General features: G+C 44.5%; 1 protein-coding gene and 1 non-coding gene across 5 annotated transcripts in view; one reads left to right on the forward strand and one right to left on the reverse strand.

The window, feature by feature from the left end:
- Window positions 1-4,588: 4,588 nt before the first annotated feature.
- USP54 (ubiquitin specific peptidase 54) overlaps window positions 4,589-25,202 on the forward strand; it is a 128,620-nt gene continuing 108,006 nt past the window's right edge. Inside the window, exon 1 of one of the 4 annotated variants that reach the window (XM_029060220.2) lies at window positions 4,589-4,624. The gene's annotated coding sequence lies outside the window, so the exon portion shown is untranslated. The remainder of the gene's footprint in view (window positions 4,625-25,202) is intronic. The other 3 variants (XM_029060219.2, XM_039911569.1, XM_029060215.2) reach the window with 3 other exon arrangements.
- LOC114810457 lies at window positions 24,519-24,656 on the reverse strand. The gene has a single exon (XR_003758156.1). It is a non-coding gene; the product is annotated as a small nucleolar RNA SNORA7 (small nucleolar RNA).

Consider the following 25,202-nt stretch of genomic DNA (forward strand, 5'->3'; position numbering starts at 1 on the left):
CAGCTGTGTGACTGTGGGCAAGTCACTTAACTTCTCTGTGCCTCAGTTACCTCACCTGTAAAATGGGGATTAACTGTGAGCCTCACGTGGGACAACCTGATTACCCTGTATCTACCCCAGCACTCAGAACAGTGCTCTGCACATAGTAAGCGCTTAACATATACCAATATTATTATTATCTAATATCTATTCTAGCACTTGGGAAAGTGCTTAACAAATACCATAATTATAATTATAACCACCTAGTAAGTGCTTAACAAATGCTACAATTATTAGAGAAGCAGCGTGGCTCAGTGGAAAGAGCACGGGCTTGGGAGTCAGAGGTCATGAGTTCAAATCCTGGCTCTTCCACTTGGCACCTGTGTGACTGTGGGCAAGTCACTTAACTTCTCTGTGCCTCAGTTACCTCATCTGTAAAATGGGGATTAGGACTGTGAGCCTCATGTGGGACCTGATTACCCTGTCTTCCCCAGCGCTTAGAACAGTGCTCTGCACATAGTAAGCGCTTAACAAATACCAACATTATTATTATTATTATTATCTCCTCCCCAAGATCACACAGCAGGCCAGTGACACAACTGCGACTAGAAAGCCAGTCTTATGACCCCCAGACCTGTTTGTCACTGTAGATCACATTGCTTCCACCTTTATCAAGAGTGGACTACAGGTTGAATGTGAGTCAAAAATGTAGTAACTTTCCTCAAAAAGAATAGCCTTGGAGTCCTATGTAGGAAGTGCAGTGTAAACCCTCCCAGGACATTCAGTCTCGGTCAGGCTATTAGAAGTGGATTCAATCAATCAAAATGGATTTTACTGAGGAGTTACTGTGTGCAGAGCACTGTATTATGGCCATTGGGAGAGTACAGTACAGGAGAGTTGGTAGACACAATCTCTGACCTCAAGGAACTTCCGGTCTGCCTAGACAGATATGTAAAATAATTACAGGTAAGGAAAATGGCAAGGTATAAGGATATTTACATAAGTGCTAAATTACTGGGGGTGGGGATGGAGTATCAGAGTCCTTATGGCTCAGTGGAAAGACCCCGGGCGTGGGAGTCAAAGGTCATGGGTTTGAATCCCGGCTCTGCCACTTGTCAGCTGTGTGACTGTGGGCAAGTCACTTAACTTCTCTGTGCCTCAGTTACCTCATTTGTAAAATGGGGATTAACTGTGAGCCTCACGTGGGACAACCTGATTACCCTGTATCTACCCCAGCACTTAGAACAGTGCTCTCACATAGTAAGCGCTTAACAAATGCCAACATTAATTAATTAATTAAGGGACACAGTGCATACTGTGTTGAAGGGAGGGTGAATTGCATGGGGAAAGGAGGGGTTTGTCAAGGACTCTAGGAGAGGATAGGATTTTAATAGGGCTTTGAAGATGGGGAGAGTGGTGGTCTGAAGATATGAAGGGAAAGGGTGTTCCAGACCACAGGGAGGATGTGGGCAATTAAGTTGGCAGCAAGATAGATGAGATCAAGGTATAAGGGAGTAAGTTGAATTTATGTGCTATTATGTACTCTACTATTTATCCATTGCTCCGGTTGAATTTCTCTTTCCTAATCCAATAATTCTGGGTCTTCCCATTTCCCCTGTGAGACTGTAAACTCTTTAGGGGTAAGGCTCGTGCCTTGCCTCTATTACACTCTCCTAAAAATTTGCACAGTGCCCTGTAGAGACTGCTCACTACATAACCGGCTTACTTTTTCTTCCAGGTGATCTTTCATTTTCCATTTTTGGTCCTAATCTGGCACTCTTCCCGGACACCTTGGAGAACCCCAACTACTAGGTAGACATTGGGGAGAAAGCCTGAGCTTCCATCCAGACGTTTCAGTTTCTTTAAGATTACAATATTGCTCTTGATAAAACTCCTCCCAGAAGTTGAGCTAGTTCATTCTTCATCACCGGTATTTATTAGGTGTTTACAGGATGCAAAGCATTGTTCTAAGTGCTTGGACTATTCAACAGAGTTGGTAGCCACATTCCAGCCCACAGCTAGTTTACCGTCTAGAAGGGGTGGTTTAGGGGAAAGAGCCTGGGCTTGGGAGTCAGAGGACTTGCGTTCTAATCCCGGCTCCTCCACTTGCCAGCTGTGTGACTTTGGGCAAGTCACTTAACTTCTCTGTGCTTCAGTTACCTCATCTGTAAAATGGCGATAAAGACTGAGCCCCACATGGGACAACCTGATAACCTTGCATCTATCTCAGCGCTTAGAACAGTGCTTGGCACATAGTAAGGGCTTAACAAATACCATCATTGATTATTATAGTCTGTGAGCCCCTTGTTAGGCAGGGATTGTCTCTACTTGCTATTGAATTGTACTTTCCAAGCGCTTAGTAGAGTGCTCTGCACACAGTAAGCGCTCAATAAATACGATTGAATGAATGAATGATACACTGGAGACCAACCCCTCAACCCTAAATTAATAGTCTATTTATTGTGTTAATGAGGTGTAGAACCCCTTGATTCTATTATCTTGATGATGTTGTCTTGTTTTTGTTTTGTTTTGATTTGCTTTGCTGTCCGTCTCCCCCATTTAGACTGTGAGCCTGTCAATGGGCAGGGATTGTCTCTATCTGTTGCCGAATTGTCCATTCCAAGCGATTAGTACAGTGCTCTGCACATAGTAAGTGCTCAGTAAATACTATTGAATGACTGAACCCCAACCTTAACCCAGCCTGCCGGGGGTGACCCCACAGCCCGGATCTGCCACTTGCCAGCTGTGTGATTGTGGGCAAGTCAGTTAACTTCTCTGTGCCTCAGTGACCTCATCTGTAAAATGGGGATTAAGACTGTGAACCTCACATGGGACAACCCGATCACCCTGCATCTCCCCCAGCACTTAGAACAGTGCTCTGCACATAGTAAACACTTAACAAATACCAACATTATTATTATTTTTATCAGGATTCAGGCCAGGCCTTGGTAATAATAATTAATAATAACTGTGGTGTTTGTTAAGCGCTTATAATGGGCCAAGCACTGTCCTAAGCGCTGAGGTAGATAGAAGCAAATGGGGTTGGACATAGGCCCTGTCCCATGGGTCCCAGTAAGGGCTCAATAAATGCCACTGAATGAATAAATGATTAGTATAATTGGTGGGCACTATCTTCAAAGTGACAAGAGAAGCAGTGTGGCTCAGTGGAAGGAGACATGGGCTGGGGAGTCAGAGATCATGGGTTCAAATCCTGGCTCCGCTGCTTGTCAGCTGTGTGACTTTGGGCAAGTCACTTCACTTCGCTGTGCCTCAGTTCCCTCATCTGTAAAATGGGCATGAAGACTGTGAGCCCCACGTGGGACAACTTAACTCTCTTCCCCTCTTCAAGGCCTTCCTGAGAGCTCACCTCCTCCAAGAGGCCTTCCCAGAATCAGCTTCCCCTTTTCCCTCTGCTCCCTCTCTGCTTCCTCCCCCTTCCCTCCCTTCACCTCCCCTCAGCTAAGCCCCTTTTCCCTCTGCTCCTTATCCCCTCCCCTCAGCACTGTGCTCATTTGTATATATTATTTATTCCCCTATTTATTTTGTTAATGAGGTGTCCATCCCCTTGATTCTATTTATCGTGATGATGTTGTCTTGTTTTTGTCAATCTGTCTCCCGCGATTAGACTGTGAGCCCGTCACTGGTCAGGGATGGCCTCTATCTGTTGCTGAATTGTCCATTTGAAGCTCTTAGTGCAGTGCTCTGCACATAGTAAGCGCTCAATAAATATTATTAAGCTCAGTGGAAAGAGCACAGGCTTGGGAGTCAGAGGTCATGGGTTCGAATCCCGGCTTGGCCACTTGTCAGCTGTGTGACTGTGAGCAAGTCACTTCACTTCTCTGTGCCTCAGTTACCTCATCTGTAAAATGGGGATTAAGACTGTGAGCCCCACGTGGGACAGCCTGATTCCCCTGTGTCTACCCCAGCGCTTAGAACAGTGTTCTGCACATAGTAAGTGCTTAACAAATACCAACTATTGTTGAATGGTTGAATGAATGCTTATGCTTGGCACATAGCAAGCACTTAACAAATACCAACATTATTATTATTATTCATGGGTTCGAATCCTGCCTCTGCCACTTGTCAGCTGTGTGACTGTGGGCAAGTCACTTCTCTGTGCCTCAGTTCCCTCCTCTGTAAAATGGGCATTTGGATTGTGAGCCTCACGTGGGACCACCTGATGACCCTGCATCTACCCCAGCGCTTAGAACAGTGCTCTGCACATCGTAGGCGCTTAACAAATTGTTGAATGTTATTGTTATTAATGTTATTAATGTTATTGTTGAATGGTTGAATGAATGCTTATGCTTGGCACAGGGCAAGCACTTAACAAATGCCAACATTATTATGAAGAGCGTCTGGTTTCCCTACATGCTGCAGGGAAACGGAGGCTGGGCTCGCCCCCCTTTGGGGCCGCCACATCCCCTGTGGTTGGCTCAGCTCCCTCGCTGGCCCCACTTGCCCTCTGGGCTTGGCCCACCAGGCCGCCATTTGGCCTCCACTCGCTCGGCCCAACTCTCGCGAGATTTCCCCCCCGCCCCCCCCCGGCGCGAGAAGATACGGCAAACCTCGCGATAAGTGGTTGCCTTGGCTCCCCGTAGCCATAGCAGCCGTGGCGGGGGAGGATGCGACGGTGGCGGGACCGGTGAGTTGGGGAGAGCCCTGCCTCCTCCCGGGGGTCGGGGGTCGGCACGGGCACCTCGTTGAACGGTGGAGCTCGAGGAAATTGCAGGGGCGGGATGGGGCTCGAAGGGGCTGAGAACAGAGAGGGCAGAGGGGACCGGGCCCTAACAGGTCCTTGGGCCCGTTGCCCAAACCCAAAGGAGGGGACAGGAGGGGAAAGGGCAGTGCCCAAATAATAATAATGATGTTGGTATTTGTTAAGCGCTTACTACGAGCAGAGCACTCTTCTAAGCGCTGGGGTAGATACAGGGTCATCAGGTGGTCCCACTTGAGGCTCACAGTCTTCATCCCCATTTTACAGATGAGGTAACTGAGGCCCAGAGAAGTGACTTGCCCACAGTCACACAGCTGACAAGTGGCAGAGCCGGGATTCGAACCCATGACCCCTGACTCCCAAGCCCGGGCTCTTTCCACTGAGCCACGGTGCTTCCACACCGACTACAGATGGAGACGGTTACCTAAGGAGGAAAGGCTTCCCTTTTTTCTTTGAACGGTATCCGTGCAACCCCCATTCTGTCCCAGGCATCGCACATAACGCTGGGGTAATAATAATGTTGGTATTTGTTAAGCGCTTACTATATGCACAGCACTCTTCTAAGCGCTGGGGTTGATGCAGGGTCATCAGGTTGTCCCACGTGAGGCTCACAGTCATCATCGCCATTTTACAGATTGAGGGAACTGAGGCACAGAGAAGTGAAGTGACTTGCCCACAGTCACACATCTGACAAGTGGCAGAATCGGAATTCGAACCCATGGCCTCTGACTCCCAAGCCCGAGCTCTTTCCACTGAGCCCCGGCCCCTCATGGGGCTCCAATCTTAATCCCGGCCCTGCCACTCGTCTGCTGTGTCACTGTGGGCAAGTCACTTCACTTCTCTGGGCCTCAGTGACCTCATCTGTAAAATGGGGATGAAGATTGGGAGCCTCAGTTGGGACAACCTGATTACCCAGAAATCCACCCCAGCACTTAGAACAGTGCTTAGCACATAGTAAGCGCTTAACAAATACCTACATTATTATTATTAACCCCCGTTTGAGAGATGAGGTAACTGAAGGATAGAGAAGCGAGGGGACTTTCCCAAGGTCAACCCAGCAGGCGAGCGGAGGGACAGGGATGGTCTCTGTTGCCGAATTCATTCAGTAGTACTTATTGAGTGCTTACTATGTGCAGAGCACTCTACTAAGCGCTTGGAATGGACAATTAAGCAACTGATAGAGACCATCCCTGCCCAGTGATGGGCTCACAGTCAAATCAGGGGAGACGGATAAAAACAAGACAACATAATCATGATAAATAGAATCAAGGGGATGTACACCTCATTAACAACATAAATAGGATTGTACACTCCAAGCGCGTAGTACAGTGCTCTGCACAGAGTAAGCACTCAATAAATACGGTTGAATGAATGAATGAAGTGGGATTAGAACCCAGGTCCTTCTCTGACTCCCAGGCTCGAACTCTGTCCACTAGGCCACGCCGCTTCTGTTTACCAGGGCAACTCTCGGGGTATTAATGGGTTTTTAATGGGGAGGTATTGGGGTGAGGGGAAGGACGTGGTCGTAAATTACTTGTTTGGGTTTTCCAGTGGGAAAATGCTGCGTATTAAAAGAGGTGAGGGGATGGGGGTGGTACGGCGTCTTTGGTTTGGCGCTGCCTCGGGGAGGGGATGGAGTGGTGGGAATGGGATTAAAGGCCTTTTTAACCAAAAAATAAATGCATAAATCAAATTCTAAAAAAAAAAAAGATTGTCCAGTGTTTTGAGTAACAGTGGTTGGGAGATAGTGCCCGGAATTTTAGAATACCGAGATGAATCAGTGGAATTTATTTAGTGGAACACCACAGGAGTGGAAATGAAAGATACGGGGTTTAAAAAGAAAAACAAGGATTGAAGAGATGGTCCCAATGCGTTTGTAATTGGGTGCGAAAAATGGGAGGTATATGGTCTTTTCTAGGTAATTCTCCTGGGGACACTCTGTATCAGTTTAAAATTCATTCATTCAATAGTATTTATTGACCGCTAACTATGTGCAGAGCACTGTACTAAGCACTTGGAATGTACAATTCGGCAATGATCACATGGTGCATTTCTAAAGCGTGGGCTCTGTACAGTACTTACCTAAGAAAACCTTAAATGTTGTTTGTGACCGCAAAGAGAAGAAAAGTGGTTTCGTTATTAGATAGGCATTTGAATCGTTTCATAAATTCTAGATTTAACTAATTGAAAAAAAAAACCCTTTTAAAATCACTGGCGCTTTTTACTGGGTTGAATTTAGTTTGTCAAAATAGTGAGTAAGGAGGTTGTAAGGAAATGTGGGCCGAGAACACTTTTAATTTAAGAGACAAAACAAGTTGTGAATGTACTTTTCTGATTGTTCTGCCCACTGATTTGTAAGACTCCCCTCCCTTTTGATTATGTAAGACTGTTATTCCATTTCGATGAGCACTCTACGTGTCTGTTAGAGTAATGGAAATTGAAACCATTCCCCAACCCCGAGTGGGAATTTTACTCTTCTGGGAAGCATTAAATAAAGATCGTTGTTCCTTTTTTCAGGTTCCCAAATCAGATTTGGTTTTTGAGGGCTTGGAAAAAGATCCCCTCCCCCTGTCTATCTCCCTTGTTTTCTTCCCCTCTGTCATTTTTTAAATGATATTTGTTCAGCACTTACTATGTACTAAGCACTGTACTAAGCACTGGTAGATAAAACATAATAAGGTTGGATGCAGTCCCTGTCCCAATGGGGCTCAAAGTATTAAATCCCCATTTTAGAGATGAGATAAGGGAAGTTAACTCAGGGAATTTAAGTGACTTGCCCAAGGTCACAAGCAGACAAGTGGTGAAACTGGGTTTGGAGTAAAAAGCAGTGTGGTCTGGTGGATAGAGCACAGACCTGGAAGTCAGGAGAACCTAGTCCTAGTCCTGGCTCCACCACGTGTCTGCCGGATGACCTTGAGCGAGTCACTTAAATTCTCCATGACTCAGTTACCTCATCTGTATAAAGGGGATTAAATCTGTGAGCCCCACGTGGGACATGGACTGTGTCCGACCCGATTAATTTGTGCGTGGAACGTAGTAAGCACTTAACAAATACCAGAAAACAAACAAAAAACCCCTTAGATAGTTTGACTCCCAGGTCAATGCTCTTTCCACAAGGTCATGCTGCTTCTCGATCGTTCTAATTAATAATAGCAATAATTGTGGTATTTGTTAAATGCTTACTATGTGCCTGGCATGTACTGGCACACTGGGGTGGATACAAGCAAATTGGGCTGGGCACAGTCCCTCTCCCACATGGAATTAAAAGTTCCATACCAAGCATGTTTTGCCCAAGGGGTGGATTTTTGGTTGAAATTGCACTTGGATCTTCCTTCAGGTTACTTGGGACAGTATAGGTCGCTTTCTGCGAGCGCCAGAAGAAAGGGGGAGACAACATTCTGGATCAGTTACTGACAGTTTCCAGGGAGTAGAATAAGCAATTGAAAATGTTACTTTACTACTGCAGTGTACCTCATTCTGATCTCTGGCCACAGACTTCTTGTTCTTGCTCACTCCCTCCCCTCTGCCCAAAACGTCCTCTCCCTTCACATCTGTGAGATGTGTGAGAGGCAGCATGGCTTAGTGGAAAGAGCCCGGGCCTGGGAGTCAGAAGGATTTGGGTTCTAACCCTGGCTCCGCCACATGTCTGCTGTGTGACCTTGGGCAACTCCCTTAATTTCTCTGGGCCTCAGTTATCTCATCTGTAAAATGAGGATTAAGCCTGAGAGCCCCATGTGGGACAGGGACTCTGTCCAACCTGACTAGCTTGTACCTACCCCAGTGCTTAGAACAGTGCGTAAAACAGTGCTTAGCACATAGAAAGTGCTTAACAAGTAATTACTATTATCAAGTGCCATCAGGTCGTTTCCGATTCGTAGTGACTCTATGGTTTTATTTTCTCCAGAACGTCCTGTCTTCTACCATAATCCACAATTATTATTATCTGGTAGATCCCTCCTCTCCCCACCCCATCTTCAAAGCCCTTCTGAAATAACATCTCCTTCAGGAGGCCTTCCCTGATTAATCTTCCATCTTCCCACCTTATTTCCCCTCAACTGCTACGTTAGTACTTTCTCATCACATCAAGTTTTTCAAGAACTTGGGTACTCAACCCCAGTCACCTACTCCAGCATTTATGTACATATCTTTAACATCTGCTTCTTCACCCTACCTGTAATTTATTTTAGTGTTTATGTCCCCAGCTAGGTTGTAAGATCCTTAAAGGTTAGGAATTGTGATTAGTACATTGCTCTGCAAATAATAAAGTACTGTGTGACTTTGGCCAAGTCCCTTAACTTCTCTGTGCCTCAGTTACCTCATCTGTAAAATGGGGATCAAGACTGTGAGCCCCATGTGGGACAATCTGATTACCTTATATCCCCCCCAGTGCTTAGAAGAGTGCTTGGCACATAGTAAGCACTTAACAAATGCCAAATGCCATCAACAGCATTTATTGAGCAGTTATTAGTGCTCAATTCCCATTACCTACCTCACTGGGTTAATGGAAAGCAGCATGGCTTAGTGGATAGAACACAGGCCTGGAAGTCAGAGGGACTTGGGTTCTAACGCTGGCACCGCCACATGTCTGCTTGTGACCTTGGGCAATTCCCTTAATTACTCTGGATCTCAGTTACCTCATCTGTAAAATGGGGATTAAGACTGAGAGCCCCATGTGGGACAGGGACTATGTCCAACCTGACTAGCTTGTATCTACCCCAGTGTTTAGAACAGTGCTTCGCACATAGTAAGCACTTAATACCCCTCCCAGTCACACAGCACTTTTGTACATATCTATAATTTTATTTATTTGATGTCTGTCTCCACCCGACCCCTTCTCCCACCCAGACGGTAAACTGGTTGTGGGCCGGGAATGTCACTGTTTATCAGTGTATTATACTTTCCCAAGCACTTAGTACAGTGCTCTGCACACAGTGAGCACTCCATAAATACGGTCAAATGAATGAATGAAAGCACTATAATTATTATTATTGAGAGGGCAAAAATGAGATAAGTAATGTGAGAGTGCTTTGGGAATAAAATCACTGAATTAAAAAACCTAGGTATTAGTGTGCACTGTGTTAGGCCTCTGGAAATATATAGAAGTAAGAGACCATCACTATGCTTTTTTCCCCTTCTCCCAGGCTCTAACCCTGCACTTCAATCTTATTACTGAGCACTTACTGTTGGCAGAGCAGTGTACTAAGCACTTGGAAGGGTACAATATAACAGACACATTCCCTGCCCAATAATAATAACTATGATATTTATTAAGCGCTTACTCTTTGCTGGGCACTAAGCACTGGGGTAGATAATCAGAGAAGCACGTGGCTCAGTGGAAAGAGCACGGGCTTTGGAGTCAGAGTTCATGGGTTTGAATCCCGGCTCGGCCACTTGTCAGCTGTGTGACTTTGGGCAAGTCACTTAACTTCTCTGTGCCTCAATTACCTCATCTGTAAAATGGGGATTAAGACTGTGAGCCCCATGTGGGACAACCTGATTCCCCTGTGTCTACCCCAGCGCTTAGAACAGTGCTTGGCACATAGTAAGCGCTTAACAAATACCAACACTATTATTATTATTATAATCAGGTTGGACACAGTCCCTGCCTCAAATGGGGCTCAGACTTGATCCCCATTTTGCAGATGAGGTAAATGAGGCACAGAGAAGTTAAATGACTTATCCAAGGTCACACAGCAGACAGGTGGCAGAGCCGGGACTAGAATCCAGGTCCTTCTGACCCCCGGGCCTGTGGTGTATTCTTTAGGCCACGCTGCATCTTTACAACGAGCTCCCCCCAACATTCCCCACCTTCTTTCTACCCACTCTCCTGGATTCTTCCCCCGGCTCTGCCGCTTGTCAGCTGTGTGACCCTTAGCAAGTCTGTGCCTCAGTTACTTCATCTCTAGAGTGGGGTTTAAGACTGTGAGCCCCATTGGACTGTGTCCAACTTGTATCTACTCTCAGTGCTTAGTCCAGCGTCTGGCCCAGAGTGAACTCTTAACAAATACCATTATAAAAAGAAAGAGAGAAACTGCTCCTGTTCTTGCTGCCCTTAATTGCCCTCCTGATCTTTCTGAGGCGTTTTGAATTCTGAGGAACTGGTGGCTGTGGGAGCAGTTTCTCTTCATATAATAATAAGAATAATTATGGTATTTAAGTGCTTACTATATGCCAGGCATTAAGCACTGGGGTAATAATAATGTTGATATTTGTTAAGCGCTTACTATGTGCAGAGCACTGTTCTAAGTGCTGGGGGATACAAGGTGATCAGGTTGACCCACGTGGGGCTCACAGTTTTAATCCCCATTTTACAGATGAGGTAACTGAGGCACAGAGAAGTTAAGTGACTTGCCCACAGTCACACAGCTGACAAGTGGCGGAGTCGGGATTTGAACCCACGACCTCTGACTCCCAAGCCCGGGCTCTTTCCACTGAGCCGCGCTGCTTCTCTGCCTCACTGGGGATTGAACCAGAAACTTGATTATCTTGTACTCCAGTGCTTAATACAATGCTTGGCATATATTGAGTACTTAACAAGCATTATTATTATTATTAATATGGAAATGCAAGAAAGGAAGCTGGACTTGGAAGACCGTGAAAGTACCATCAACTCTGATCATAGTCTCATAAATGATAATTGGCTTTTATCATATAAGACCATAAGAATCAGGGAAACAGTTGGGCCTCGGCCACAGTCTTGAGAGTCAGAGAACCTAGGTTTTAACGCCAGCTCTGGTACTATTTTTTATGGTATTTGTTAAACACTTCCTATGTATCAAGTACTGTTCTAAGCACTGTGGCAGATAGAAGCTAATCAGGTTGGACACAGTCCATGTCCCAGATTTAAAGATGTAATAAGGCCCAAAGAAGTTAAGCGACCTGCCCAAAGTCACACAGTAGATGTGCGGTGGAGCTGGCATCAGAATCCAAGTCCCCTGACTTCCAGGCCCATGCTCTTTCTGCTAGGCTATTCTGCTTTGCGTTAGGCCATGCTGCTCCTCATGGGTCTGCTGTGTGACCTTGGGCAAGTCACTAAAATTCTCAGTGCCTTAGTTTCCTCATTTGCAGAATGGGTATTGAATCCTATCCCTCTTATTGAGACTGTGAGGCCCATTCAGGACAGGGTCTGTGTCCAATCTGTTTATCTTTTATCTATCCTAGTATAGTGTGAACCTGTCATTGGGCAGGAATTGTCTCTATCTGTTGCCAAATTGTACATTCCAAGCACTTAGTACAGTGCTCTACACATAGTAAGCACTCAGTAAATACTATTGAATGAATGAATGGCACATATTAAGCATTTAACAAATATAATAATGATAACAATGATAAGATGTTTGATAATTCATGAAATCAGGGCAGTGAGTTGCTTTATCTCTGTCCATTATGCATAGTTGTTATTTATGGTATTTATGATCTTTGAAGAAATAAAGCTCTGGAACTGTGGTTTGGGCAGGGAAAACCAAAAGTGTTTTCCCAGGGCAAATTTTAACCTTAATCCAGGGGGTATAGTTTCCCTTTAATAATGCAAAGAACAATTGGCATTCTTCAGTCTTTTTATTCTCCATTTTTTGCGGGGAGTCTGGAGGAGTATAACTGTGTGAGCTGTTTTTGTTCCAATATTTACTCTACATGTTTGGAACTAATTCGAATGTTAGCTTGAATGCTAAATGCAAGATATGTATTGTTCTGTACAGAAGTGAATGACCAGGCATGTTTAATGACCTGGCATATTTAATGACCTGGCATATTCTTGCTGCTTGTGCTTTTACAGGGAGCTTTGCTTTTAATCAATCATTTATATTTATTAAGGGTTTATGGTTTGCATAGCCCTCCATTCCTAAACCCTTGGGAGAGTATAATTGAGTAGGTAAACATAGTTCCTGCCTTCGAAGAGTTTACCTTCTAGTAGGGGTAGACCGACATTAAAATAAATCACAGGTCGTTCACAGGGTGGATAGAATGCAAGAATATGTGCAAAAAAGTGATGTTGGGGTGGTGAGTACCAAAATGTTTTAGAGGTACAGACTTAACTGTATAGATAATGCAGAAAGGAGGGAAAATAAGGTTAGATGCTTTTGTAAATAGTCAGAATTGCTGTATTGTACTCTCCCAAGATCTTAATACAGTGCTCTGCACACAGTAAGTGCTCAATAAATACCATTAATTGATTTTTGTGGAGCTTTTCATGAGCTTATTTAGCACTGAAAGGGAGATGTTTTTTCCTTTGTATGAAAGTCTGAATTCTGATCTGTACCTTAATTTTTTTTCTTGTGTTTTTTACCAGGAGGGCTTAGATGAAAGTAAATGAAGCTAGTAGCATGGCCTAGTGGCAAGAGCATGGGCTTGGGAGTCAGAGGATGTGGGTTCTAATCCAGGCTCTGCTACTTGTCTGCTGTGTGACCTTGGGCAATTCACTTCACTTCTCTGTGCCTCAGTTACCTCATCTGTAAAATGAGGATTAAGACTGTGAGCCCCACGTGGGACAACCTGATTACCTTGTATCAACCCCGTGTTTAGAACAGAGCATGGCACACAGTAAGCACTTAACAAATACCATAATAATAATAATAATAACAATATTCTGAGGAGTAGTGTATGGAGTATGTCTAACTTGCTAGGCTTAGTGCCCATTGCCTCATCCAAGAGGATGTTTAATCAGTTTGGTAATGTGATGACACTGCTGTGTAAAATAACTTTAGCTAGTTTTGGAAGTCCAGAGAGATTTGTAAAGGTAAGTGCTAATGACAGTTCATTTTTGTTTTTTACATACAATTTCATTTTCCCTATAGTCATATTTCTAAATCACTTTGAAGGGATGTTGTCATCAAATACCTGTCAGACAGTATCAGCATACTCTTTTTAGAAAACTAGTGCAGACTCACATTGAGTCAGCCAAATTTATTTCATTCATCTAGTCATATTTGTGTTCAGTCTGTGAATGTTTTGTAATCTTGCCTGCTATGCAAATTTTCGCTGGAGCAGAACCTGGGTGTGAAGATGATTCTCATTCAAGTAGGTATTCTCAGCTCGCCTACTGCTTGACTCATTACTTTTGAGTCACTTGCTGAGTACGGTATTTGAAGAAATTTCCATTTGATCACCTGTGTCAGAGAAAGAACTTGGTCATGTTCTCTGCAAAAAGAGAAGGAACCCCCAGCTCTAGCCTGTAAGCTCATGTGGGCAGGGAACGTATCTACCAACTTGGTTGTATTGTACTCTCCCAAGTGCTTAGGACAGAACTCTGCACAAAGTAAATGCTCAATAATGATCAATTAGACTGTAAGCCCGTCAAACGGCAGGGACTGTCTCTATCTGTTGCCGACTTGTTCATCCCAAGCGCTTAGTACAGTGCTCTGCACATAGTAAGCGCTCAATAAATACTATTGAATGAATTGAGTGACTCCGAAAGAGAATGTAAGCACAGGCTATTTTTGCCTCCATTCCTTATCAGCTAGAATGAGGATACCAGCTACCTTTTTTACTTTTCAAATTGGTGTGTTTATGTAAGATCTGGTATTTGGCACAATGGAAACTTTTTGAGGGCAGGGATCAAGCCTGTACACTGCCCCTCAGGATGCGGATTCATATATGATAATTTCCTGTCAGGGATTGAGTGGATCTTGCGTTTATGGTTTTGGGTTATATGGGCAGGGATTTTATCTTTTCATTAATTCATTCAATAGTATTTATTGAGTGCTTACTATGTGCAGAGCACTGTACTAAGTGCTTGGAATGTACAGTTCGGCAACAGATAGAGACAATCCCTGCCCAATGATGGGCTCACAGTCTAATCGGGGGAGACACTACCAACTCTATTGTATTGTACTGTGTTCTGCACACAGTAAATGCTCAATACATACCATTGGTTGATATCTAACATTGAAATGTAAGTACGTACATATGTATAAGGATAGATATTGGATTCTACACTCTTATAATAATAATAATTTGTGGTATTTGCCAAGCACTCCTCTAAGTGCTGGGGATAGATCCAGTGCAGTCAGTTCAGACACAGTCTCCGTCCTTCTTGGGGCTCAAATTCTAAATAGGAGGGAGAACAGGTATTTAATCCACATTTTGCAGATGAGGAGATTGAGGCACAGAGAAGTCGAGTGACTTGCCCAAGGTTACACACCAGGCAAGTAGCAGAGTAGAATTAAAACCCAGCTCTCCTGACTCTCAGTCCTGTGCTTTTTCCACTAAGCCATGCTGCTTCTCTCTTCTAGGTGTTCTTGAAGTTTTTGGGGAAGTTGAGGTGGACACAACCTCTCGTGATTTGCTTCTAAGATCCAAAGGCAGATTTTCAGGGCTTTTGCCCACAGGTGGTGGTCCCTCAGGGGATCTTTTTTTTTCTCTGTATCTTTTTCATATGAGAAAGTGGTTCCTGAAAGAACTTCCTTGAGAATTAACTTTATATCTAGATGCAAACTGCTGAAAGCTGCAGTCCCATCTGAACATGAATTCACTGCCCCCCAAAGATGGTAGACGGTAGAAGTTTGCTCCTTGGGCATTAATATAACAAGGACTTACATTTATGTACAAGGCATCCTGTCTTCCATTTATGCTGTAAGTCCTCTAGACTGTAAGCTCATTGTGGGCAGGGAATGGGTCTACCATCTCTGTTATATTGTACCCTCCCAAGCGCTTAACACAGTGCCCTGCACACAGTAAGCATTTAATAAATAGGAATGATTGGCTGACTGCTGTAGAAAGATGACTTCTCATTGGGTTGTTACGGTCATTTCCTTGAAGTCTTACTAAACATCTTCAGGACACTCTTTCTACAGTCAACAAAGATAGCTGTTGAACAGAGCTGGTAGAAGATGTAATACTCCTCACAGTTTTAGTTGACCAAGAGATACCATATGTCTCATGCGTTAGAACATACGTGGGCCAGAAAGAGGGGAAGTAGATGCTTTCACTGTGAGGAACTCGTGTTTTTATCCTTGGCATTATCCTTGACTCATCTCTTTAATTCAAACTACATTTTCAATCTGTCGCCAAATCCTGTTGGTTCTACTTTCAGAACATTGCTAAAATCTGTCTTTTCCTCTCCATCCAGACTGCTACTAAGTTGATCCAAGCACTTATCCTATCCTGCCTTGACTATTGCATCAGCTGACCTCCCTGCCTCTGGTCTCTCCTCACTCCAACCCATACTTAACTCTGCTGCCTGCATCATTTTTCTAGAAAAAGTTCAGCCTATGTTTCCGTAGAACCTCCAGTGGTTGCCCATCTACCGCCTCATCAAACCGAAACTCCTTAAAGCACTCAATCACCTTACCTCCGCCTATCTTGCCTCGTCGTTTTCCTATTACAACCCAGCCTGCTCACTTTTCTAATGCCAACCTATTCACTGTGCCTCATTCTCGTCTATCTTGCCGCCGACCCCTCGCCCATTCCTGGCCTGGAACTCCCTTTCCCCTCTATCTGACAGATGATCACTCTCCCCACCTTCAAAGCCTTATTAAAATTCCATATCCTCCAAGAAGCCTTCCTCAACTAATCCCTCACTTCCCCTACTCCATCTCCCTTCTGTGTCACCCCTGCATTTGGATCTGTACTCTTTAAGCACTTTAAATTCACTCCACTCTCAACCTGCAAGTAATCTCAGCCCTGCCACTTGTCTGCTGTGTGACCTTGGGTAAGTCACTTAACTTTTCTGGGCTTCAGTTGCTTCATCTGTAAAATGGGGAGTGAGACTGTGAGCCCCGCATGAGACGGGGACTGTGTCCGACCAGATTTGCTTTTATCCACCCCTGCGCTTAGTGCAGTGCCTGGCACATAGTAAGCACTTAACAAATACTACAGTCATTATTATTACTTATGTATTTATAGTTTATTTTATTGTCTGCCTTCCCCTCTAGCCTGTAAGTTCCTTGTGACTAATGATTTTTTTTGGTACTTTCCCGAGCAGTGAGTGCTCAATAAATACCACTGATTGATGATTTTCTTACTTAATAGTTTGTAAAGGAAACTAGGATATTACTTTTATTCCTGGTGCAACACGAAGCAGGAAGGGCAGAACCCAATTATCTCGTATCTATCCCAGTCCCTGGTATACACTAATAATAATAATAATAATAATGTTGGTATTTGTTAAACATTTACTATGTGCCAAGCACTGTTCTAAGCGCTGGGATAGATACAGAGTAATCGGGTTGTCCCTCGTGAGGCTCACAGTCTTAATCCCCATTTTACAGATGAGGGAACTGAGGCACAGAGAAGTTAAGTAACTTGCCCAAAGTCACACAACTGACATGTGAGGGAGCCAGGCTTAGAATCCATGACCTCTGACTCCCAAGCCCGGGCTCTTACCCCTAAGCCATGCTGCTTCTCAACCTGGCTTCACTACCTGGCATTGGGAGTCAGAAGGATCCTGGTTCTAATACTGGCTCCCACACTTGTCTGCTGTGCGACCTCGGGCAAGTCACTTAACTTCTCTGTGCCTCAGTTACCGCATCTGTAAAATGGGGATTGAGGCCTCATGTGGTACAGGAACTGTGTCCAATTTGATTAGCTTGTATCTATACTAGTGCTCAGAACAGGACTTGACACATAAGTAAGCATTTAACAAATATCTTCATCATAGTATTTACTGAGTACTTACTCTTTTTAGAGCACTATACTAAGCGCTTGGGAAGAGCACAGTTATTTTAGTAGATTTGGTCCCTAACCTCAGACTACTGTCCTATAATGAAGAAATAAAATTAGACAAATAGACCCACACGTGTGAACAGAGACTTCTCCTTGGGCTGGAAATATCCATAGTTTATTTAAACATCTGCCTTCCCCTGTAAACTCGTTATGGGCAGGGGATGTGCCTGCTAATACTGTTGCATTTTGCTCGCCCATGTGCTTTGTACAGTGCTTTGCACATAATAAGCACTCAATAAATCCCTCCTGAATGATCAAGGCCCACTTCCTTGATAGAGAGATAGGACCAAACCAAATCTGTCCAGGAGACTTCCTTAACATCTGTCAGGCGATACTGACCCATGGAATACTTCATACGCAGGTTGGAACTCCAGACAGTGAACATATCAGTAGCCGCAGGGTTCTTTCTCACTACAATCAGTAGAGGAACCAGAGTTTGAGAACACCAGCCGCAAGCATCAGGTTGCTTGATCAGAAGCAGAACCAAGTCCTAAGCCGCTCTGCACATTTCCAGTGGAACCTGGATGAAACTCGAAGCAGTGTGGCCCAGTAGAAAGAGCACAAGCCTGGGAGTCGGAGGACCTGGGTTCTGATTCTGGCTCCTCCATTTGTCCGCTGTGTCGTGATTCCGGCTCCTCCATTTGTCCGCTATGTCGCTTCACTTCTCTGTGCCTCAGTTGCCTCATCTGCAAAATGGGGATTTAAGACTGTGAACCCCACTTGGGACAGGGACTGTGACAACCAGTCCATCAGTCAGTGGTATTTAATGAGTGCTTACTGTGTGCAGAGCATAGTCAGTGGTATTTTATGAGTGCTTACTGTGTGCAGAGCATTCTACCGAGTGCTTAGGAAACTATAATACAGAGATGGTAGACATATTCCTTGCTCACAGTATATATTTTCAGCTTTGCTTGTCGTAAGTGGTACACACCCTCAGCATATGGCTGTTTATAAGTCCGTTTTAGACCAAACTATTTTATCCCCTCATTTACAATTTTTGGCATAAATGAAATCCAAACACTCTCAATCTGTCAAACAAAATTTGTGAAACTGAATAAACAAGTGCTGGGTTTATTTTTCCTGTTGACTGAAACAAATGGAACAGTGTAGTTCATGATTACCTAACACTTCCGATGTTTAATGGTAGCAAAAGCCTGTTACTGTATCACTTCCTCTGGAAAGTAAGCAATATTACCTTATTCCATAGGACACGTCCTTTTAAAATACCATTTAAATACAGAAGCTGCAAAAGCAATACCATATGGCCCAGGAAATTTGTTCAAGCAATATGTAAGATCCTTAGATTGTTTTAGAATTTGTAGGGGGTTTATTTAATCTCAGGTTGATCTCTGTTCCTGTATGGGAACAACACTTCTAATTTGAAGGTCATCCTACCAGATTCTCCTTTCAGGATCATACCTGGAGAGTTTCCAATACTTCAGAGTTTTTCAGGGTATTTAAGTCCCTATTGTGATTTCTTTAAAGAGGTAAGCAACCCCAACTAACAGCTCTCTTGGTGTAGGCAGGAGAGTGAACTTTTTGACTCCTTTCACCTACTGTGCTTCCACTGCCATAGAGGAGCTAGAACAGCCCATGACATTATGACATTTTGAGTATCTGATAACCACTTTTTATGTCATAAATCTCCTAGTTAAGTCATCCAGATGTTATGGGCCGAACATAAGTCTAGAGAAAACCAGATGAAATGTATATACACCAGGAAAGCTGTTCACCTAACCAAAAAACAGCGAGCTAAATTTTTTTTAGCAGAAATCTGCTACCTCGACAGCACGCTGACCAAGAAAACGATAGACCAGGAGGTAAAAAATTGAATCTCTCCAAGGACAGGTTGTCCTTAGGATGACTGTCCAACAGGGAGCAGTCTGCCTTCAGGCTGCAGACCGAACTAAGTATCTTCAGTACTACAGTGCTGGCTAACTTTCTTTTTCGTTTTTGAGTCCTGGGCTCTCCCTGTCTGATTCCATAAGCAGATCTGCTACCATCACTTATTCAACATTAAATGGCCAGAGAGGATAACAAAACAGTGAAGCAGCGTGGCTTAGTGGAAAGAGCCCGGGCTTTGGAGTCAGAGGTCATGGGTTCAAATCCCGGCTCTGCCACTTGTCAGCTGTGTGACTGTGGGCAAGTCAACTTAACTTCTCGGTGCCTCAGTTACCTCATCTGTAAAATGGGGATTAACTGTGAGCCTCACGTAGGACAACCTGATTCCCCTGTATCTACCCCAGCGCTTAGAACAGTGCTCTGCACATAGTAAGCACTTAACAAATACCAACACATAGAAAACAGTGAAGCTAGTCAGTCTCCTAGCATTGAAGCTATCTGCTCACTGCAACTTATTGCTGGGTGGGACATGTGAGACAGTGAATGGCAGCAAGATACCCAGACCGCTGCTGAAATTGGATAACTGAAAGTAATCAATCGGTGGTATTTTTTTATGGTACTTTTTTAAGGGCTTACTGTCGTGAACCCCCATCTCGTGCCAACAAGGACTTCCCCGAACCGGGGGAGGCTCGGTGACACGTAGTAGACGTCAAGCCATACTTCTGATCAGCAGGTTACTGTGGAAAGTTTTTTACTTAGTTTTACCAGCGTGCGAGGGAGTGCCACATACACACACTCACTCAAACCACTCCACGGAGGGTCCAATACCAGTCTGTTGTCAAAGGAGCCCATTCTGCCAATGCTTCTTTTTCTGCTTCCACCTTCTGCTCCTTCTGAGTGCTGCTCTCCTGCTGCTCTCCTGCTGCTAATGCTCTTCCAATGCTTGCTTCTCTCTGCATCTCTCATGCCTCTGCTGCTTCTTGCTTCCCGTCTGCCTCCTCGCGATTCAAAACCAGCGCCTTTTATCTGCCTTAGGCGTCACAGCTGTGGCTGTACGTGACAGCCATTGATTGGTCCAGGCCCATTACTGGGTAGTAATAATAATAATGGTGGTATTTGCTAAGCGCTTACTATGTGCCAAGCACTGTAATAAGCGCTGGGGTGGACACAAGGTAATCGGGTTGTCCCATGTGGGGCTCACAGTCTTAATCCCCATTTTCCAGATGAGGTAACTGAGGCACAGAAAAATTAAGTGACTTGCCCAAAGTCACACAGACAAATGGCAGAGCTGGGATTTGAACCCATGTCCTCTGATTCCCAAGCCTAGGCTCTTTCCGCTAAGCCAAGCTCCACCCCCCACAGGCCAGCAATCACCTGTCCTCAAGTAAAGCCCAGCAGTGCCTTCGCCAGCCTCTTCCTTGTTGTTGTTTGTGGGATCACAAACAGTCACTAACAAGGCAGCTTGTTGTGGGCTCACCGCACTTACCGGGTGTCATGCCCTGTTCTAAGCGCTCAGGAGAATACAAGTTATTCGGGTTGGACACAGTCCCTGTTCCACATGGGACTCATAGTCTAGGTAGGAGGCAGAACAGATATTGAATCCCCATTTTTAGTTGAGGAAACTGAGGTGCAGAGAAATTAAGTGAGTTGCCCAAGGTCACACAACAGGCAACTGGTGAAGCCAGGATTAGAACCCAGGTCCTGTAATTCCCAGGCCCGTCTTCATCCATCCACCAAGCCTCATTGCTTCCCTATTTATTGAGTGTGTTCTGTAGACAGAGCACTGTACTAAGTTCTCCAGAGAGAACAATACAATGGTAGACACGTTCCCTGCACACAGTGAGGGAGTTTACAGGCTAGAGCTTCCAATCTAAGGAGGACAGAGGAAATATTTTAAGGATACAGTGTAACAGAACCTCAGGCAGTGCTGCTTCCCTGCTGAAAACTGGGAGTTTTAAAACATATCCTAATATTAAATAAGGAGTCTTATAGACTTGATTATTAATTAGACTTTGCAGGAGGCTGCAGAAGCTTGCTCCGCTGACTGTGGTAGTGTTTTGGGTTTTTTTACTTTAGGGAAAAATGTGTCTAATTTAGGTTGAACACAAGACTTTTCCTTCCCTTCATAAAGCACGATGTAGTAGAAGAATAGCTTCCAAACACATATATAATAAATGTATTTATATTAGTGCCTGTCTCCCCCTCTAGATTCTAAGCTCATTTTGGGCAGAGAATGTGTCTACCAACTCGTATTGTACTTGCCCAAGCGCTTAGTACAGCGTTCTGCACAAAATAAGCACTCATTAAATACCAGTGAACACCTTTGATTTCCTTTCTCTATCAGTGTCTTAGTTCATCTGCTTTCAGGAAGATTGATGTGAGACTTTTTTTTTCTTTTAGAGTATTTGTTAGGCACTCATCTTGTGCCAGGCACTGTCCTAAGCGCAGGCTTTCTCATCCACCAATCTTAGCTGGTGGTAGAACTAAGATTTTAGCCTTCGGGACAGCCATGACAACCTCCTCTTCCACCACCAGGGAGCTGAGGTTTCTACACTTCGTCAGAAAGCAGGCCAGAATTGGGGTGAGGTGGAAGGGTGGAGATTTTAGCTGGATTTAGGCAGCTCATTGGGATTTTCTGCTGCTTTTGTATAGAGGCAAAAAGCCAGCTTCAGTTTGTGTGTGGGGAGGGGAAGGAGAAGCAAGGCAGGGAGAGAATGGAATTACCTGTTGGACTTCATACCCAAGCTACCTTCTCTTGACACTGAAATAATAATAATAATGATGTTAATAATGTTGGTATTTGTTAAGCGCTTACTATGTGCCAAGCACTGTTCTAAGCGCTGGGTAGATACAGGGTAATCAGGTTGTCCCACGTGAGGCTCACAGTTAATCCCCATTTTACAGATGAGGTAACTGAGGCACAGAGAACTGAAGTGACTTGCCCACACTCACCCAGCTGACAAGTGGCAGAGCCGGGATTCGAACTCATGACCTCTGACTCCCAAGCCCGTGCTCTTTCCACTGAGCCACGCTGCTTCTCTAAAATCCATACCCTCAACTGTCTCCTCTCCAATGAACTCAACTCCCTCGCCCCTCTGACTCTCTGTAGATCTCATAGCAGTAAAAAATAGCACGGATCATATCCATAGTCCGGTTCCTCCACTCTTGACGTGTGTGACGATTGAATGAATGAATGAATGTGTACGAGCTACAGAGCACTGCTGGCGGAAATCCAGACACCAACCTGATATTGTCCATTTAACCTTATCCTCCTCTGCTTTAACTCTTTTCTGCCCAGCAACGTTAATTTGCCATCTTACAGACTCCCATGGCTTCAACTACCATCTCTATGGGGATGATTCCCAAATCTATTAATGATTGAGTTTTAGTAGACACCCATATTTTGAAAGAGTATCTGTTAAGTTCTCACTTCTGTACAGGTGAAAGTGCTCTTAACACACACCAATCACCACGACATTTACTGCATACTGCAACTCAAAGTCCTATATATTTCAACATGTAAGCTATTCAAAATTTGGGAAAACGTAGTTCCCTTAGAATAAGAATTGAGTATCATGGTATTTTAGGTGCTTCATCTAAAAGAGAAAGACACATGGCCCCTGCTCTTCCTGAGTTTGAGTAAGTAATAATAATAATAATGTTGGTATTTGTTAAGCGCTTACTATGTGCCAAGCACTTTTCTAAGCGCTGGGGTAGACACAGGGGAATCAGGTTGTCCCACGTGGGGCTCACAGTCTTAATCCCCATTTTACAGATGAGGTAACTGAGGCACAGAGAAGTTAAGTGACTTGCCCACAGTCACACAGCTGACAGGTAGCAGAGCCGGAATTCAAACCCATGACCTCTGACTCCAAAGCCCGGGCTCTTTCCACTGAGCCACAAGTTTGGGTGTGTGTGTGTATGTGTGTTTTCATCGTATTTTAAAATTATTGTAGATGATGCAATCCTATCTGTGCGTGGGTATGACTAAAAAGTTATTTATGTGATCACTCCATTTCACATTCTAGGCATGTAAATATTGTCTTTTTGAATTTATTACTTGCCATGTTTGCATATGTACCTCTTGGTCTCATGTTCTTTCTGAAGTTCATTAAATACTGTGAGCAACTGTTGTCTGTAGAGCACTGTATTAAACATAGGAAAAGAGTACAAGCCTGAGTACTGAGACATGGTCCGTCCATGGGACTAACTTTATTTTGCTGATTAAAAGGGCAAACTAACATAAGACACGAAGACAACAATAACCACTACGGTAAGCTATAGACAAGGAAAGAGTTTTCAGGTTTTTTATTACTCTGGCAAGCCAGCCCAAAATTTTCCAAACATTCAAAATGTTAGGAAGGATTGCCATGGCTCCAAATTCCTCCTCCTGCCCCACTGAGGCAAGACAGGATTGGACTCCCAGGATCAACCAATGGTATTTATTGAGCACTTACTGATGTGCAGAGCACTCTCTTTAGCAGTTGGGAGAGTATAATTTAACAGACTTCGTAGATGTGTTCCCTGCCCACAGTGAGTTTACAGTCCAGGGCGGTAGACAGACATTAATATAAATGAATAATTTGTGGATATGTAAAGAAGTGCTTGGGAGCTGATGGTGTGGTGAATATCAAATGCTTAAAGGGTACAGATACAGGTAGCAACCCGACTCGCTTTTATCCACCCCAGTGCTTAAGTACAGTGCCTGGTACAAAGTAAGTAACAAATACCATAATTGCTATTATTATTATGAAGGAGGAAGGGGTTCTGGGCCAGAGGCAGGATGAGGGTGAGGGGTTGACAGTGAGATAGACAAGATCGGGGTACAATGAATACCCTTACCTATTGGCTTTAAAGCCCTCACTGATCCATATACACAGCCCAGCCCCCCACACTCCACTCCTCTAGCGCCACTGAGACTCAATCTTGTCTATCTCACCACCGATTCATTCACTCATTCGTTCAGTCATATTTATTGAGCTCTTACTGTGTCCCTTTCCCGTGTCCTCCCCCTTCTGGCATGGAACTCCCTCTCCCTCCGTATATGCCAGACCACTACTCTCCCCTCCGTCAAAGCCTTATTAGGCTCACTAGTCTTGTCTTATGCTCGTCGAGTCATCTCTGACCCAAAGTGACGCCACAGACAAATCTCTCCCAGTATGTCCCACCTCCGTCTGCAATCATTCCGGTAGTGGATCCATACAGTTTTCTTGGTAAATATATGGACGTGGCTTACCATTGCTTCCTTTGGTGCAGTAAACTTGAGCCTCAGCCCTCGACTCTCTCCCATGCTGCTGCTGCCCAGCACGAGGGAATTTTGACTTGTAGCTGATTGCCTTCTATTCACTAGCCACTGCCTGAGCTAGGGATGGAATGGATAAGCCTCTGCTTGTCTCTCCCTCCCGCAGTCGAGACTGGTAGAGTGCTGGAAACTCTCCAGGTGCGACCCTGGGAAGGGTATTAGGGCCACATTTCCTCCAAAAGACCTTCCCCGATTAAGCCCTCTTTTCCCCAGCTTCCTCTCCCTCATGCATCATCTATGCACTTGGGTCTAATAATAATAATAATAATAATTATGGGATCTGTTAAGTGCTTAATTATATGCCAGGCACTGTACTAAGGGCTGGGGTGGATACAAGCAGACCGGGTTGGACACAGTCCCGGTCCCGCATAGGGCTCAGAGTCTTACTCCCCATTTTACAGATGAGGTAACTGAAGCCCAGAGAAGTGAAATGACTTGCCTAAGGTCACACAGCAGACAAGTGGCGGAGTCAGGATTAGAACCCATGACCTTCTGACTTCCAGGCCCTTGCTCTATCCACTGCGCCATGCTGCTTCATATCTTACAGATGAACACTCTCCCCACCTTCAAAGTCTTATTAAAATTCTGTCTCCTCCAAGAGGCCTTCCCTAACTCCGTGGCTCAGTGGAAAAGAGCCTGGGCTTCGGAGTCAGAGGTCATGAGTTCGACTCCCGGCTCTGCCACTTGTCAGCTGTGTGACTG

Source organism: Ornithorhynchus anatinus, chromosome 3, assembly GCF_004115215.2.
Source record: "Ornithorhynchus anatinus isolate Pmale09 chromosome 3, mOrnAna1.pri.v4, whole genome shotgun sequence".
Taxonomy (NCBI): domain Eukaryota; kingdom Metazoa; phylum Chordata; class Mammalia; order Monotremata; family Ornithorhynchidae; genus Ornithorhynchus; species Ornithorhynchus anatinus.